This window comes from Macaca mulatta, chromosome X (assembly GCF_049350105.2).
Source record: "Macaca mulatta isolate MMU2019108-1 chromosome X, T2T-MMU8v2.0, whole genome shotgun sequence".
Taxonomy (NCBI): Eukaryota; Metazoa; Chordata; class Mammalia; order Primates; family Cercopithecidae; genus Macaca; species Macaca mulatta.
The window spans coordinates 15,581,112-15,597,950 of NC_133426.1; the positions used below are offsets into that span (position 1 = coordinate 15,581,112).

General features: G+C 41.4%; 1 long non-coding RNA gene and 1 other non-coding gene across 2 annotated transcripts in view; one reads left to right on the forward strand and one right to left on the reverse strand.

Moving 5' to 3' along the window:
• The window catches only part of LOC144338543 (uncharacterized), a 232,773-nt gene that overhangs the window by 47,150 nt on the left and 168,784 nt on the right, over positions 1-16,839 (forward strand). The window lies entirely within an intron of this gene.
• Positions 14,489-14,603, reverse strand: LOC114675301 (U5 spliceosomal RNA). Its single transcript, XR_003726366.1, has one exon. It is a non-coding gene; the product is annotated as a U5 spliceosomal RNA (small nuclear RNA).

The window sequence follows — 16,839 nt, forward strand, 5'->3', positions numbered from 1 at the left end:
TTCTTCTGAGCTCTCCAAACTGTTCCAACCCCTGCCTGTTACCCAGTTCCAAAGTCATTTCCACATTTTCTGGTATCTACAGCAGTGCCTTACTCTACTGGTACCAATTTACTGTATTAGTCTGTTCTCATGCTGCTGACAAAGACACACCCGAGACTGGGCAGTTTACAAAAGAAAGAGGTTTAATGGACTTACAGTTCCACGTGGCTGGGGAGGCCTCACAATCATGGTGGAAGGCAAGGAGGAGCGAGTCACATCTTACATGGATAGCAGCAGGCAAAGAGAGAGAGCTTGTGCAGGGAATTTCTCCCTTATAAAACAATCAGATCTCATGAGACTTATTCACGACCATGACAGCAGCACAGGAAAGACCTGCCCCCATGATTCAATTACCTCCCACTAGGTCCCTCCCACAACACGTGGGAATTACATTTGAGATTTGGATGGGGACACAGCCAAAACATATCACTTTATATGTGTAATAGAATCTTCTAATTGTATGAAGTAATTCATGGTAGTTTTGGTTTTTGTTTCATTTCTTCATCTGAGACAGTCTCTTGCTCTGTCATTCAGGCTGCAGTGCAGTGGTGTGATTGCTCCTTACTGCCGCCTGGACACCCCAGGCTCAAGAAATCCTCCCACCTCAGCCTCCCAAGTAGCTGGGACTACAGGTGCACACCATCATGCCCAGCTAATTCTTGTATTTTTTGTAGAGATGGGGTCTTGCCATGTTGCCCAGGTTGGTCTGGAACTCCCAGGTTCAAGCAATCTACTCATCTCAGCCTCCCAAAGTACTGGGATTACAGGTGTGAGCCACTGCACATGGCTCATTTTGTTTTTATAAATATTATTATCATCATCATTATTATTATTTTTGAGATGGAGTCCCTCTCTGTCACCTCTGTTGGAGTACAGTGGTGCAATCTCAGCTCACTGCAACCTCCATCTCCTGGGTTCAAGCACTTCTTTTGGCTCAGCCTCCTGAGTAACTGGGATTACAGGCACACACCACCATGCCCAGCTAATTTTTTTATATTTTTAGTAGTGACGGGGTTTTGCCATGTTGGCCAGGCTGGTCTTGAACTCCTGACCTCAGGTGATCCACCTGCCTCAGCCTCCCAAAGTGCTGGGATTACAGGCATGAGCCACTGCGCCCTGCCATAAATATTATTTTTAATTCAGTTTTGTTCACTATTTACTGGCTGTTGATATGCCCTTGTAAATTACTCTGATTTACTGCATAACAAAGTGAGCTTTTTTATTTAGTCATTCTAACTTAAAATTTTTTATCATACTGTGCTTTTTTACAAATATTTAATTGACAAATACAAGTCATATATATTCAAAGTGTGTTTTATTTTTCTTTAATGGATGGTAAAGACAGTAAAAGCTAAGGGAGAGATTAGTGTTGGCAGGATTTCCATCGCAGAGCCCTTCAGGAGGAAGTGAGACTTTTGTTGGGTCTTCAAAGGGAGAAGTCACATAATCTTTGAAAGTGGAAATGGACGTTAGAGTTCATTTGCCCCACCTCTTCCTTTAGCAGATGAAGAAACAGAAATCTAGGGAAGTACCGTTTTCAAAAAAAGCTTTAATAAAGTTTCAACATTATCAGACCAACCGCAAGGTAATTGTAAGAGGAGAACTCCATGGCCCTACAACTGCAGGTTGTTTCTTTTTCTAGGTCTTTGCCTCCCTGCTCAGTGTATGCTCCCAGTACTATTCAAAGGGCCCTGAGTGGGTGGTTCAGATGCTGTTAGTCAGGCATGACTGGCAGGGAGGAGCGGACAGGAACCTCAGATCTCTCCTCTTCCCCTCTTGACCCCAGCAGGTGTTGCCTGTAGCCTATTAGATTACATCTGGGACAGTGTGGTGCCAGCCGATGAACCATCTGTTGTGGTTTATGTCTGGGGCTACGGCCCACCATATCCAAAGAGTACCAAGTGCTTAGAAATGGTACATACTATTCACATCACCTTTAAAGAGCTACCTCTCTTTATCATACAATTCACATTTAGGAGGCGATTTGTATGATAATAATAATACCAGTAAGTAATTATCTTACTAGTCTTAACAGTGACTAGTAAGAGAATTCTAATTCCCTCTCCCATCCCCAATCCCCACCATTTGTTAAAAAATAAAAGATGAAAGGGAGACTCAGATAAGTTAGCTTGCCTAAGTTATCTCCAAAATGGCAGAGTCAGGTTCTACCTCAGATACCTGGCTCCAAAATATGTGCTGTTTTCACTATAACTCACTAACTGTGAACTGTTATCTTTGTCATTTTGTTTAATCTTGTTTTCCTCTGTCATGAATTGGCGATTTATTTATAGTAATTTTTTTATGGTATTAGCAGTTCACTGAAAATAAGGTTGCCAGATTAAACACTAAGCAATATTTGGAACTTTTTTTTTTTTTTTGGCAGAGTCTCACTCTATCTCCTAGGCTGGAGTGCAGTGGAGCAATCGTAGGTCACTATAACTTCAAACTCCTGGGCTCAAGTGGTCCTCCCACTTCAGCCTCCTGAGTAGCTGAGACTACAGGTGTGCACCACCATGCCTGGCTAATTTTTATTTTATTCTTTTTTGTTGAGACAGGGTCTCGCTGTGTTACCCAGGCTGCTCTCGAACTCCTGGGCTCCAGCGATCCTCCTGCCTTGGCCTCCCAAAGTGCTGGGATTACAGGCATGAGTCACTGTGTCCAGCCTGGAACATGTTTATAGTAAAAAATTATTTGTTGTTTATCTGAAGTTCAAATTTAACTGGGCATCCTCTATTTTTAATTTGCTAAGCCTGGCAAACCTAACCAAAAATCTTTGAAAAAATATTATTTCTGGTGAGGTTGTCCCCCTCATAAGGTAGAGAAACACATAGAATAGGTTGGTTACTGAGTAAAGACCTTAAAGAAATCTTCTCAAGTCTTAACAAGGGGTTAAGGACGTGCCCCGTCCACCCACCAAGGGAATTTGGCAATGTGTGAAGATGTTTTTGGCATCCTAACTGGAGAGGGGTGGTGCTACTGGCATCTAGTGGGTAGAGGCCAGGGATGCTGTCAAACATCCTACAATGCACAGGACAGCTCCACAGCAAAGAATTATCTGATCCAAAATGACAATTGTACCAAAGTTAAGCGACCTTGCCATAAAATTTTCGCTGGTCAACCAGTAAAGAGGATTCTAACTTCAATTTGCATTGAAAATCACTTAGTATAAAAAAAATCACTTATTTATACTAAGATAGTATACATCCAGAAGTATTATATATATAATATTAAATATATAATATACTATTAAATATACATATACATATTTAATCCCTTTGAGGCTAGCAATACATTTCCATATAAAGATCTGTCTTTTTCTATTTCCCAGGAATATAATGCTAAAGCTGTTTATTTATCTGGACTAGTTAATTCACAATTATGGATGCTGGTGGCAGCAAAAGTTGACTCAATTTTTAAAAAATACCTTAGCATTTATGACCATAGACTATTGATTTCAGATTTGAGTCTTTAATTGTCTTTAATTATGTTCATTGAATAATGTTCTTGTACTATGGGCAGGCTTAGAAATAGTGGTCTTAGGAAGCAACCTAGATATCAGGTTGAATCATATGGTGGTCAAAACTGGTTGAATACTGGCAATTTAACATGGTTTGACCTGATGTATGCTGTGCAGTTAGATGGCACAAAATGAAAATGAGCTTTAATCCAATTCATGCTTCGAATCACAGAGCCTTTGTTGGTCCCCACAGTTGCTGTAGCTTTTGGTCCTGGGTTAGAACTTTTGCTGAGCAGTTGGAGAGGCCATTTTAATTTTTTGTTTTAATTCCCAATGGAATTTGGGGAACTATCTTTCAGCTCTTTGCAGTGCCAGCCTTTTTCTCCTTTATCTGCATCCATGCATTTCACTGAAGTTGGTCATATAGAACTTGGGTCCCCAGGTGCACAAAATGTGCCCAAGCCTTTAATAGCAAGTAAATCAACCAGTAAAGAGAATTCTAACTTCAATTTGTGGCCTTTAAAAAGTTGTATCCAGATTTATCTCAGGGTCCTGAAGTAAGAAAAGGAAGAGTATATTATAAATGTATTTCTTTTAAAGAGCCCCTAGAGGTAGGGGACACAAGAGAAATGCCAACTGCCCCTTGTTCAACATTCTTGAAGATAAATATTTGTTACATTTTAGTGTAATCAATTTATAAAAAGAAACTTCTGTTTTTTTTTTTAAAAAGACTAAAGACAACATATACTAAAATGATTTGAATTTTACAGATGATACCCTGCTAATATTTTTAGTTCAGCACCATCTGTTTATCTGAAATTAAATTTCTAGCAAATGGTCATGCCAGGAGATGCTGTTTTTATTTTTATGTGCAGCTGAAACAGAGAATAATAAAAATCTGCTTGAGTTGAAGAAATATGTTCATAAAATGTTTCTTTTTTAATCTGAGTTGGCTGAGAAAATGACTTTTTAATCTAGTGGCAGCTGCTTTCATTTGGCTGGTTTTCAGTCTAAATAGTTTATGTTGGAGACAGATCATTTGTTTTATATTTGGATGTAGTATAATAAACAGTGTCTTTTGAGCTATGAGGAAGACCCAGATATCACAAACATCTTATTCTCCCTATTAGCCTACCTTTCTAATTATTTCTTGTTTCTTTAACCAACACAAGTGGCATGCAATAGGTCTGTAAATTAAAAGTACAAGTGGCAAATTGCATATCACCCGATTGCTGTGTTATTTTTATTCAACTCTAAGAAAGTTACATCTTACACATTAATTGGTGTTTGTTTACAGGAGGGAAAAACGATGGCTTTTGAAAATATGACTCAGTGGAAACACTTCTCATCACACTGGCTTGCAAATAGAATCACTGCACTCCCGTTGGGTACCATGGGTGATTCCACTGGGAGTGCGGAATTCTTCCCAACAGAGTGTTAATTAAAGAGAGCCACCTCTTGGCACCTCTCTCACTCCAGCTACACTTCACAATCCTCCAGGCACCTCTTTAATCAACAACATGTGTTGGATATCTACTTTTAGTGTGAGGCACTGCAGCTACCACCCTGATTTCAAAGGCAGTGGCAAGGACAGGTTTTATTGCATTACTTCAAAGTCAGGGCACCTAAATCTACATTAGAAATGCCATTAATACCTGCCATTGATGTGGAATAATGGAAACTTTCCAAGTAAAGCATGAATTTCATAGAAGAGAGAGATCTTGCCTTTGCACCCCAGCACTTTGCTCATAGGTCTCATTATGTTTATCTAATAAAACCACTTTTCTTACTGGACAGTATTAAATTAATTTTGTGTGCCGACTTCTCTTAATACTGACAAAAAGCAATGTGTTATTTTGAAATGTAGAGGCTGGTCTTTGGTAATAAACTTTACTCGAAAGTTTTTACTCAAAAAAGTGAAATACAGTTTACTCAGGAGGCTGAGGCAGGAGGATTGCTTGAGCCCAGTGGTTTGAGGCTGCAGTGAGCAATGACCATGCCACTGCATTCCAACCTGGGTGACAGACTGAGACTCTCTCTAAAACAAATAAAAATGTCAAAAAATAAAATTAATTTAGAAAATAAAATACATTTTTAAAAAAATAGGTGCTACAGAGTGGGTGCCTTAAACAACAGAAATATTATTTCTCACAGTTCTGGAGGCTGGGATGTCCAAGATCAAGGCCCGTGCAGATTTGGTTGCTGGTGAGGGCTCCCTTCCTGGCTTACAGATGGCCACCTTCTCCCAGTGTCTTCACTTGGGTAGGGGTGGGGGTTGGAGGATAGAAATCTCATTCTCTTATTCTCTTCTTACAAGGTCGCAGTCTTATCTGATTAGGGCTCCACACTTATGACCTCATTTAACCTTAATTTCCTCTTTAAGTCCGTAACTCCAAATACAGTCACATTGGGGGGTTGAGGCTTCAGCATATAAATTTTGGGGGGACATGATTTGGTCCATAGCAATTGGACTGGCCTAAAAAAAAAAGACTTTAATATTAGGATCCTTAAGTTACTATTAAAAAAAAAAAACCCGACTTACAAAAATTGGTGTTAATAATTTAAAGTTTGAAAGTACACTAATCTGTGGAGTGTTAAAAGTCAGGATAGTCGTTCCCTGGGGGAACAGCAACTGAAAACAGGCACAAAAGGGGCTTCCGGGATGCTGTAGTGCTCCATTTCCTGTTTGAGTGCTGATTGAAAGAATGTAATTGGTTTGTGAGTATCCATTGAGCTGATCATACGTAATTTGCGCACTTTTCTGTATGAGTGTTGCAGATCAATCAAAAGTTAAAGCATAGGCCAGGTGCGGTGGCTCACACCTGTGGTCCCAGCACTTTGAGAGGCCAAGGCGGGAGGATCACTTGAGCCCATGAGTTCCAGACCAGTCTGGGCAATGTAGTGAGACCTCATCTCTACAAAAAAATTAAAAAATTAAAAAATTAGCCAAGTGTGGTGGCACGTGCCTGTAGTCCCAGCTACTCAGGAGGCTGAGGTGGGAGGATAGCTTGAGCCTGTGAGGCAGAGGTTGCAGTGAGCTGAGATCAAGTCCCTGCACTCCAGCCTGGGTGACAAAGTGAGACCCTATCTCAGATACATAAATAAATAAAAATTTAAAATGAAGCACAAATAAACCTGAGAGATGCATTTAATACCAGAGATAAACTACACAATTGTCCCATTGTCTCAGCCTAGACAATAAACAAGCTGCTTCTCCTTTGTCCTTTCTACTTTAAAAAGTCACAAGAGGTTAAAATGTAATGAGTTGGAGTATATGAAGAAGACTAGCCTTCTAGTTGAGTATAATACCGTCTTCCCAAAGGTACAGGCAGAACCGCAGACACAGTTAACGTTTCTGCGTGACGTTGCTTGATGCTGTTTTGCTCAGACTGGTAGCTTAGCAGCTGGAGGCTAAAAAGTCAGGTTTCCAGGGAGAGGAGGAAGGCTTTCTGGGCAAAGGGCAACGTGGACTCCAGGCCAGGGGCATAGTCGGTGTCCTCTCAAGAGTGGTGGCAGTTTTAAACGGGTTATAAACAAACACTGCCATGTTGTTCTGAGAGGTTCCAGCTGCCTTAGGCAGAGGCTTTGGGTCTGTGCAAGCGCCAAAGCCGGCTTTCAGAGGTGATGGGTGGAACTGAAGGATCACTTAAGACATTTGTGACCCTGAATATCCAAGTCCCTTGAAGCTTTACACACACACATCCAAGGTAGAGCTGGTCTTCCCAAAGACAACTGCAGCTAAGGAGTTTGAACTGTGTAACAGTTTAGACCAGCCAGTGGCTGTGTAGAGACCTTTGAGAGTTACAATTAGGTTACTGCTCAGATTGCATAATGCCAGGACTGTGCTCCATTGTTCCCAGCTCTTGCATTCAGTATTTTATTGTTTCACATTGTGCTTTAACTTGCTACAGAACATTAACAGCAGTAGCCAGTAGTTGAATGTTTTCCAAACCTTTCAGATTTGTAGAGCTGACTGTGCCACACTGGCTAATGGAAATTTCATGGTTCCAGGAGTGCTGGCTTTATCAACAATTATCTAGGTGATCTTGTATGGTCTATCGCGTGTAAAACAGCATTATGTGCTTTTGCTTAACCTTTATAATTGTTGAGAAACAATTGTTTAAAATTACTGCATAAATGTTTTTAAAGTAAATTTTGAAGCTCTTTGACGTCAGTACCCTCTGCCTGGTGGAAAGTAATGATTTTTTTTTAATGTTCTGATTTGGTGTTTGTTGGTGGAGTGCGTCTGTATGTCTGTGTGTGTGTGTGTGTGTGTGTACTAGGAACAGGCCCTATCTGTTGGTGCTTTTACTAAATTAATAGATTCTAGACATTAAAGCAAACCAAAAATATTTCACCCGCAAATATACTTTTCTGACATATTTCGAGATGGCTATTCAGAAGGCCTGAAGGCAGGAATAGCCCAGCAAAACTGCCTTTTGTGGAGGAGATTTGCATCTGCAGAGAAAATCTGCATTGGTGAAATAAACAGCCAGACTTTTTCTGAGGCTCCTCCCTTGTCTACATCTAGGAAAGATTGACTGAGAACCTGACACCTTTAAAGGTCTGACAGAAACATTCACCACAGGCTACCATCTATTCTTTATGAGGGCTGCTCCCTGTGAAGTTTCATCTACATAAAAAGATGGCCTTTGCTCTGTGCCTTTCTTCCTCTTCTCTACCTCCCATGACTTGCGTGCTCTAAACCCCTATTCTTTCTGTAACCTTAAGACGGTACAAAAGCATCAACCATCTGGCCATTTCTTTGCGTTTTCATATTTTGTATGACTCCCAGCATGTAATAAATATTTATGGCTTTTTTTTTTTCTGTTAATCTTTGTATTATCAATTTGTTTTATAGGCTTAAATGGTTGAAACTTCAGGGGAAAAATGTAAACGTTTCTACAACATTTATGATCACTTTAGGCTCTAGGTGTTGGTAAGTTTCTAAGCATTTGGGGATGTAGCTCTCTTTGCTTCACCATTAACCGTCCTTTGACATTCAAAATGTCGTTGGACCACCAGCATGGCATTACTCAGGAGCTTGTTAGAAATGCCATCTCAGAGGCTTACCTTAAATATGGTATCTAGTGGCAGAATCTGCATTTTAGCAAGATCTCCACGTGATTCCTATGCACATGCAAGTGAATCAGCAAGTAGGCCATGGAAGGGATTAAGAGATCTCTTTTCTCAAAACATCGCCCACTGAGCCAGGATTGTCATTATTTAGAATGAATTTCTCTAGTTTATGCCCCTTTTAAGAAATATCCCTGGTCTGCATACATAACTCAGCAAGTCATTTTCAGTTCAAAGCCTTCACATGATCCATCCACTTGGGACAAATGGCAAAGAGCAGGTTGATTGGAAGGTTAGGGTTGGGGGAGGGAAGTAGAGTAGAAAAATGCAGTGCCGGCTGGGCGCGCTGGCTCACACCTGTAATCTCAGCACTTTGGGAGGCCGAGGCGGGCGGATCATGAGGTCAGGAGATTGAGACCATCCTGGCTAATACGGTGAAAGCCCGTCTCTACTAAAAATGAAAAAAAAAAAAATTAGCCGGGCGTGTTGGCGGGCGCCTGTAGTCCCAGCTACTCGGGAGACTGAGGCAGGAGAATGGCGTGAACCTGGGAGGCGGAGCTTGCAGTGAGCCGAGATCGTGCCACTGGACTCCAGCCTGGGCGGCAGAGCAAGACTCTGTCTCAAAATAAATAAATAAATAAATAAAAAGAAAAAAGAAAAGAAAAATGCAGTGCCTTTGGTGGAAGAAAGTGAGCCAGCTCCATAACCATGGTGCCCTGGGACTGGAAAGCTGTGCCACAGTGGTGGGCAGGAAGTAACAAAAATACCAATCCCAATGCTCACAATAATGGTAAATAATTGTTGGTTAGGGGGTTCCTAAACTTGTTTCACAATCAGAATCACCTGGGGCAGGTAGAAGGGGACTCCTGTTTCTGTTTTTAAAATTATTTTTAAAGAATGGGGTCTCGCTCTGTCACCCAGGCTGGAGTGCAGTTGCAGGATCCTAGTTTGCTGCAGCCTGGAGCTCCTGGGTTCAAGCTATCCTCCTGCTTCCACCTCCCAAGTTGCTGGGACTACAGGTGTATGCCACCATGCTTGGCTAATTTTTTAATTTTTATCTTTATTTTTGTAGCGATGGAGTCTCAATGTGTTGCCCAGGCTTGCCTCAAATTCCTGGCCTCGAGTGATCCTCCCGCCTTGGCCTCCCAAAATGCTGAGATTACTGGTGTGACCCACCTCACCCTGCCAAGGCTTCTCAAAAATATAGATTCCCAAAGGCAGGGACCCACCCTGGGTTTACGCCGTCAGAGAAACCTGAGCATCTGTGTTTTAAACTAGTGTCTCAGGTATTACAATGTATGCAGGACCAAGTAAATGGTGAGCCTGGATCCTGTGGCTGATGCTCCAAAAATGTTATCTCCAAGGCTCACAATAAGCCTAAAACATATTATGATATTTTCCTAACTGCATTTTATAATGCAGAAGTTGGGTTGCTTGCCCAGTGTCACACAGGCAGCGGGCAGCAGATGGAGGATTCCATCCTAGATCTGTCTGACTCCAAAGTCTTTGTTCTATCTATTCTCATACCACCTTCCATAAAGCCACTATGGCTGAAGTGCTATCTTACTCAGGGCACACTCTGGTTGCCTCGTCTCCCTTCTGTGGGGGTGACGGTTTCTGCAGAAGTTCCCTAATCTGACCTCAAATTATGACATCAGTATCTAGGCTTGAGTAGAATGGTGCAAGGAGACCAGACTGGTGAATTACCAAGGATGGCCCCCTCCTTCTTCCCCTTCTGATGTGGTTAATAACTAGTAACCCAGAGCCTACGATACTGATCCCCATAGGGATGAGAAACAGGGCTCTCTTGGGTAATTGAAAATTTCTGGTTGCCTGGGTATTGAGGCAGTTTCCAAAAGTGATGGAAACAAGCACATATTGCTCCTGCCCTCTGATACCTTATTTTGTTCCAAGAAATCCCTAGAAAGAAAATACAACAATTTAATACAGCAATGTTAAATAGTGATAGTAGCGGGAATAGGGCACCATCTGGTATATTTGAATAATTGTCAAGGTTGGATTTTCTTTAAATGCTGCTTATTGCTCAGTCCACCCATATTAAATCACTAGAGCTACAAGTCATCTGATGGTGATGTTTTGGCATTACAAGACTGTGCTTGCATATTAAATTCCTCAACTTGGGCTCAGTTTGGGAATTCAAAATGCAGCATTTGATCTTCATCTATATTTAATCTCCTGTTATTGGTTATAGCTCCTTTTATAGGTTTATTTCAAAAACTTTTGATTCTGATACTGTCATGTTGAATAGTGGTTTCCCATGCAGGGTGTGCAAACCACCCAAAAATTATCTTTTTCATGGCAACATTAAAAAATTTTAATTTATATGTATGTTATAATGTATATAATATTGGATTATAGTGGTAGAACATGTATATAATTTGTAAATAAATACATATAAACATGGGGGGATACATGATTCAAAGTTTTCTCCCTTTGAAATGTTGGCTCAAAGTTTACAAACTTTTCATCCAATATATTACCTCCTCCTACCAGCATCATGTTATCTTCTCATTTAATAAGAGAGCCTTCGTCTTTGTCAATTCATGTTTACTGAACTACGTAGGATTATGTGAATGTTCCAGCGTATATAAGAGGATAAGACATTTGCTGTTCTTAGGATGTTTATCTGGAATGGAGATGATGATACTAGTGGTAATTTTGGAGGAGGTGACAATGTTAATGGTGGTGACGATGCTGATGTTGCTGCTGCTGCTGGTGATCATGATGGCCAAGAAAGAGATAAAGAAGAAAGTCTTATTTATGGTTGAGATTAAAGCAAAATGGGAATTGAAGGCTTCTTCTCCCTGCTCTCTGGTAATGCGACATCTTTACCTAGCAGTGATGCTCTTCCCTGCTTGTTCATCTTTCTTCCAATATAGCTTAAAAATACTTTTTAGTCATCCTCAGCATGTACTATAAATCTCAGCTTCCTAGGATTTGAGCCTTGGGAGCAGGAGGTTTTTCTAAGCCCCTTCCACTCTTCTGTATGTATTTTGGTCCTCGGTGCTCCACAAGCTGTGAAAGCTGTGAGTCATGATTCCCATATGGTGGGATTCCCTCCCCTCCCCTCCATCGACATGCCTGCCCTGCCATCTGCTGCCACTCTCAAGGTTATAGAGCAAGAGATAATGCAGGGAAGGGAAAGGAAAACACCAGGAAAACCAACACTGTTTTATAAGTAAAATAGAAAAAAAAAAGATGTATTTTTCTTACTACAAAAACAACTTGTATTCACTACAGAGAAATAAGAAACTGAAGCACAAAACCAAACCAAACCAAATCTAACCAAACCCAACCCAACCAACCCAACCCAACCCAAACAAAACAGTCTCCCTCTGAGCATCATTCATCACTTTAACCATCTCCATGTATGTTTCTCCAAATCTGTATTCTGTATCTATCTATGTAGCTAGCTATCAAATAAAATAAGATCATTACCACATATTTTTGTGACCTGTTTCTTGTTTAACTGAATCATGAACATATTTTCATGTCTGTAAATGTACCCCTAAACTAGCTTTTTTTTTTTTTTTTTTTTTTGACAGAGTCTCATTCTGTCATCCAGGCTGGAGTGCAGTGGTGCAATCACAGCTCACTTCAGCTTTGACCTCCCCGGCTTAAGCAATCCTCCCACCTCAGCCTCCTGGATAGCTGAGTAGCTGGGACTACAGGCATGTGCCTCCATGCCTGGGTTCAAGGAATCCACCCACCTCAGCCTCTCAAACTTCTGGGATTACAGGCGTGAGCTACCGCGCTCGGCCCACACTAGCATTTTTAATATTTAATGAATATTTTCTATGCAAAGCATTATTCCAATTGCTGCAGTTTATATACAAAAATAGGTAGGATAGTCTCTGCCCTCATGTGGGTATCGCATCATTTTTTTCTCCCTATCTAACATTTAGGTCATTTCCATATATTTGCTTTTACAAATAATGCTGTGATGAATATCCTTGTAGCTAAGTCCATGCATATGCTCATAATTTTAGAATGATTGTGCTGGCTACTCTCTGTTTGCCCCTCCGGTCTACTCTCCATCCTTGTCTGCCTTGTTCCATGGACCACATAAGGGCTCATTTGCCCTCTGGCAATGTGCAGCTCATGCAGGGCTTTAGGGAGGGCGGTAGAGAAGAGTGGGTGATATATGGTGACTCCTACCCTGCCTCCTTGTAGGCTGTCATTAGCTGCATTCTTGTATTAATGGTTGTGGTGCCTGGGTAGCCCTCTCCCAGAGCTTAGTTCTCAGGAAGTTGCTAACCCCAAGGTAATGCACCATTCCTTGTTAGTTTCCTTTAACCTTGCCCTTGCCTTTATAGAGAGTTCTTCATTAAACCTTTCTCACTTACCCCATGTGAGTTTGCCATCTGTTTCCTGGCAGGACCCTGGATGATAAATGCGTGCTCCTATTCCTAGCATATTCTGCATCCCTAATTGCTCACCTGCATTGGGAACTTGGGAAGGATTGTGTAGAAAGGTCAAGAGCTCCCTTTTTGCTGACTGAAGGACTGGATACCTGTGATCATTGAGCAGCCATCTTCTATTTCTTTCTCCTGGACACCTCCAGGCTCTCATGGGGATTTCTCAACCTATGCCTGTGGCACTCTGCTGGGGCCCGGAGGAAATAATCAAGAGAGCCCTTAGCCCTCCTGCCCAAGCTTTGACCTCAAGTATGTGAAAATTTCACCTTGTTCAGGATGCTCAAAACCTTCTCTGGAGTCCAAGTGAGGTGGGAAAGGTTGCCGTGGTCATTTCTTATCCTTTTAAACACCTGAACTCACAGCACAATTTGTTTATTAAATTATTTCTCTACTTTAGTTTTAAATGGTATTACAATTTTTTGTTTGTTTATTTGTTTTTGTTTTGTTTTTGAGACAGGGGTTCGCTCTGTGGCCCAGGCTGGAGTGCAGTGGCATGATCACGGCTCAATGCAGCCTCAACCTCCTGGGCTCAAGCAATCCTTCCACCTCAGCCTCCCAAGTGGCTGGGACCACAGGTATGCACCACTGCACCCAGCTAACTTTTGTATTTTTCGTAGAAGCAGGGTCTCCCTATGTTGTCCAGGCTGGTCTTGAACACCTGCGCTCAAGCCATCTGCCCACCTCGGCCTCCCAAAGTACTGGAATTACAGGCATGAGCCACCTTGCCTGACCTACGGTATTCTTATTAAATAGCCAGAAGTATATTTTCAGAGCTTCTAGCTTGGATTAGAGTCCCCTGATACTATTTCTTCTGTGATTCTATCTTTTCTGTGCATCAGTAGAAATGTGTTTTCCTAAAGTCTACATCCAGTTTTACCTTCCTTGCCTTTGGATTTTCAGATAACACAATCAATCCCTTTATTCAAAGGTTCTTCACACTTCTGTTTAATCAATTGTTCTTGACTGTTCAGAATGAAGTGTCTGTCGCATTTCTTTTGTTACCTTCTCTTCAATGAAATTGTTAGCAAGACTAGTCAAAAATGATCAAATACTCTTCTTTTTGGTGGGAAATGAGAGTTTTCCATGGAGGAACTTTGGAGGAGGGCGGTAGAGAAGGGTGGGTGATATATTGTGACTCCTACCCTGCCTCCTTGTAGGCTGTCATTAGCTGCATTCTTGTATTAATGGTTGTGGTGCCTGGGTAGCCCTCTCCCAGAGCTTAGTTCTCAGGAAGTTGCTAACGCCAAGGTAATTCACCATTCCTTGTTAGTTTCCTTTAATCTTGCCCTTGCATGCCCCGCATATTTGGGGTCCCCATCTTATTGCTCCAGACCCCTGCTCCTTAATGCATTACTGCCTTTGGGAATTCCAGTTCCCAGAGGTGGGCACTAGGAGAAAGTTGGTTTCAGAGGCAGAAAGATCTAGAGTTTAATCCAATCATTATTTATTTATTTATTTATTTATTATTATTTACTTGGCCTTGCCTAAGCAGGACCTCAAAAATTTGGTTATTAATTAATAATTGTTCCTCTCCATGGAAATCTTTAGTAAAAGGCCAAAGATTTATTTGTTCTGAAGAGAAACCAGAGCATCCAATATTATTGACTGTGTGAATCTAAGGCTTCTGCCTTACTGAGTTGCAAGCTTCCCGATCCAGCTCACAGATTATGAGAAGTAAATGGGATGACCTCTATGGAAATAATCAAGCACAGTGTGTGGAACTGTGGTTGCTCAGTCTGTGACTTATTCTCCCCAACTCCCTTTCCCACTTCCTCTCGCCACGCCTTTTCCTCCTCCCTCTCGCCATCTCCCTCCCCCTTCCCTGTCTTCTACAGTTCCCCTTTTCTTCCTACTTCCCATTTCCTGTCCCCACCTCTTCTCCTCCCTACTCCTCATCTCTCCTCTACACTTTCTATGTGAGACTAACACGAGGACAAGAGGAATTAAAAGCCAAGTCAGAAATATGTCAGATAGTTCCATTTCTCTTTGAAACAAATCATAGATGTGCAGGGCATTGCACTCAGAAGGGAAACTCCCAATCATAAATCCAGGCTCCAAAAGGCTTTTCCAATACTCCCTATTTAGTTCATGAACTCTCACCGTGGAGCATTGAGAACACAAAAAATGGCAGGAAATTGCTGATAATGTTCATTATTTTCCCAGTCTTTGAAAAATGCCTATTTAATGTTTTGGACTGAAGATTTTTCCTGGTGAATCAAAAGATAAACTCTTAAAATGGTTACATAATATATCAAATGGTCTTATCTGGTGGAAGCCAGCCGGCTAGCTAACATGAGCCAGTTCAGTAATTCTGAGGTGTTTGGAGTCAAGTTGGGAAAGGGATCCTGGGTTTCAGGAAACTGCTGCAGCAGCTGATGGGGCTGCTCTAAATGTTGGCTGGAGAAATGCACTTTGGGCCCTTTGCACCAAAATTTAGATTTACTTGGTTTCTCTTCTCAATTCTTACAAATCCTTAGCTTATCAAGGAAGATCAATGATCTTAAGATCTTTTAAGACTGCCCCACAATATGATGACAGAAAATATATTTTATCTTAAAATTTTATTACACTGTATTATATATATATAAAATAAATAATAAATATAATGTGTAATATATGTGTAAGTTGTGAAGACTATTGATATATAAACACACAGGGGCTGGAACATTAATATCTGGGTTGTCCTCCATGATGTCTGCCTCTCCCACCAAAATACCTGCTCTCCTGAATTTTGCATTCCCCTTCTTTAAAAACAAATTACTGAGTTTTCTGAGCTTCCTCCTAAGGAGTCAGGAGACTCATGGTCTGGTTCCTGGACTTTCCTCACAGTACGGCTCCCATATGCCTATCTCCACTCATGCCTCAAAAGGAGAAACCAAGACTGCCTTCTGCTCTGAGACAGGCAGAGACATCAGCCTCTCTGGGCTTGCTGAAGAAGGGAGAAAAAAACTGCAAGAAGCTATTGAACATACTGATGAAATAAAAAATGAAATAGATAGATTTCATGAACTAGCCAGTGAGAAGATTTTGACAGTAGAACAGAGATATAACAAACTCTGCCAACCATTTCTTCAGAAGAGGTCAGAATTGATCCCCCAAATCCCAAATTTTGGGGTAGCAGCATTTGTCAGCCATCTGTAATCACCCAACGGATTCTTCCTGCCTGCTGCACAGATAAAATCAATTCACTGAGACCGTGGTACTGTAGTAGCGGAAGAGTTTAATTGACATGAGGCCGGCCACGCAGGAGATGGAGTTATTACTCAAATCGGTCTCCCTAAAGGCTTGGAGGTTAGGGGTTTTCAAGGATAGTTTGGCGGGCAGGGGACTAGGGAGTGGGCAATGTTGATTGGTTGGGGATGAAATCATAGCTGTGTGGAAAATGGTCTCTGTGCACTGAGTCAGCCTCTGAGTGGGGGCCGTAGGACAGGTTGAGTCATGAGTTGCAGTCACAGTCCAGGTAGAGTCATCTGGGTAGAGTCATCTCATCATCAGAAATGCAGAAGTCTGAAAAAATATCTCAAAAGGGCAACCTTAGGTTCTGCAGTAAGGATGTTACCTGCAGAAGTAGCTCGGGAAGTTACAAATCTTGTGACCCCTGGAACAGTTGTTTATGCTTACAATTTAGCAGAATTTTGGCTCCTCTCTTGATTAGTTTTACAAAGGTGGTTTAGTTTTGGGAAAGGCTATTATCATCCTTGCTTTGGTTAAACTCTAAACTAAATTATTCCTCAAATTAGCTTAACCTATACCCAGGAATGACAAAGGACAACTTGGAGGTTAGAGGCAAGATAGAGTCAACTATGTTAGATTTATCTTACTCTCATA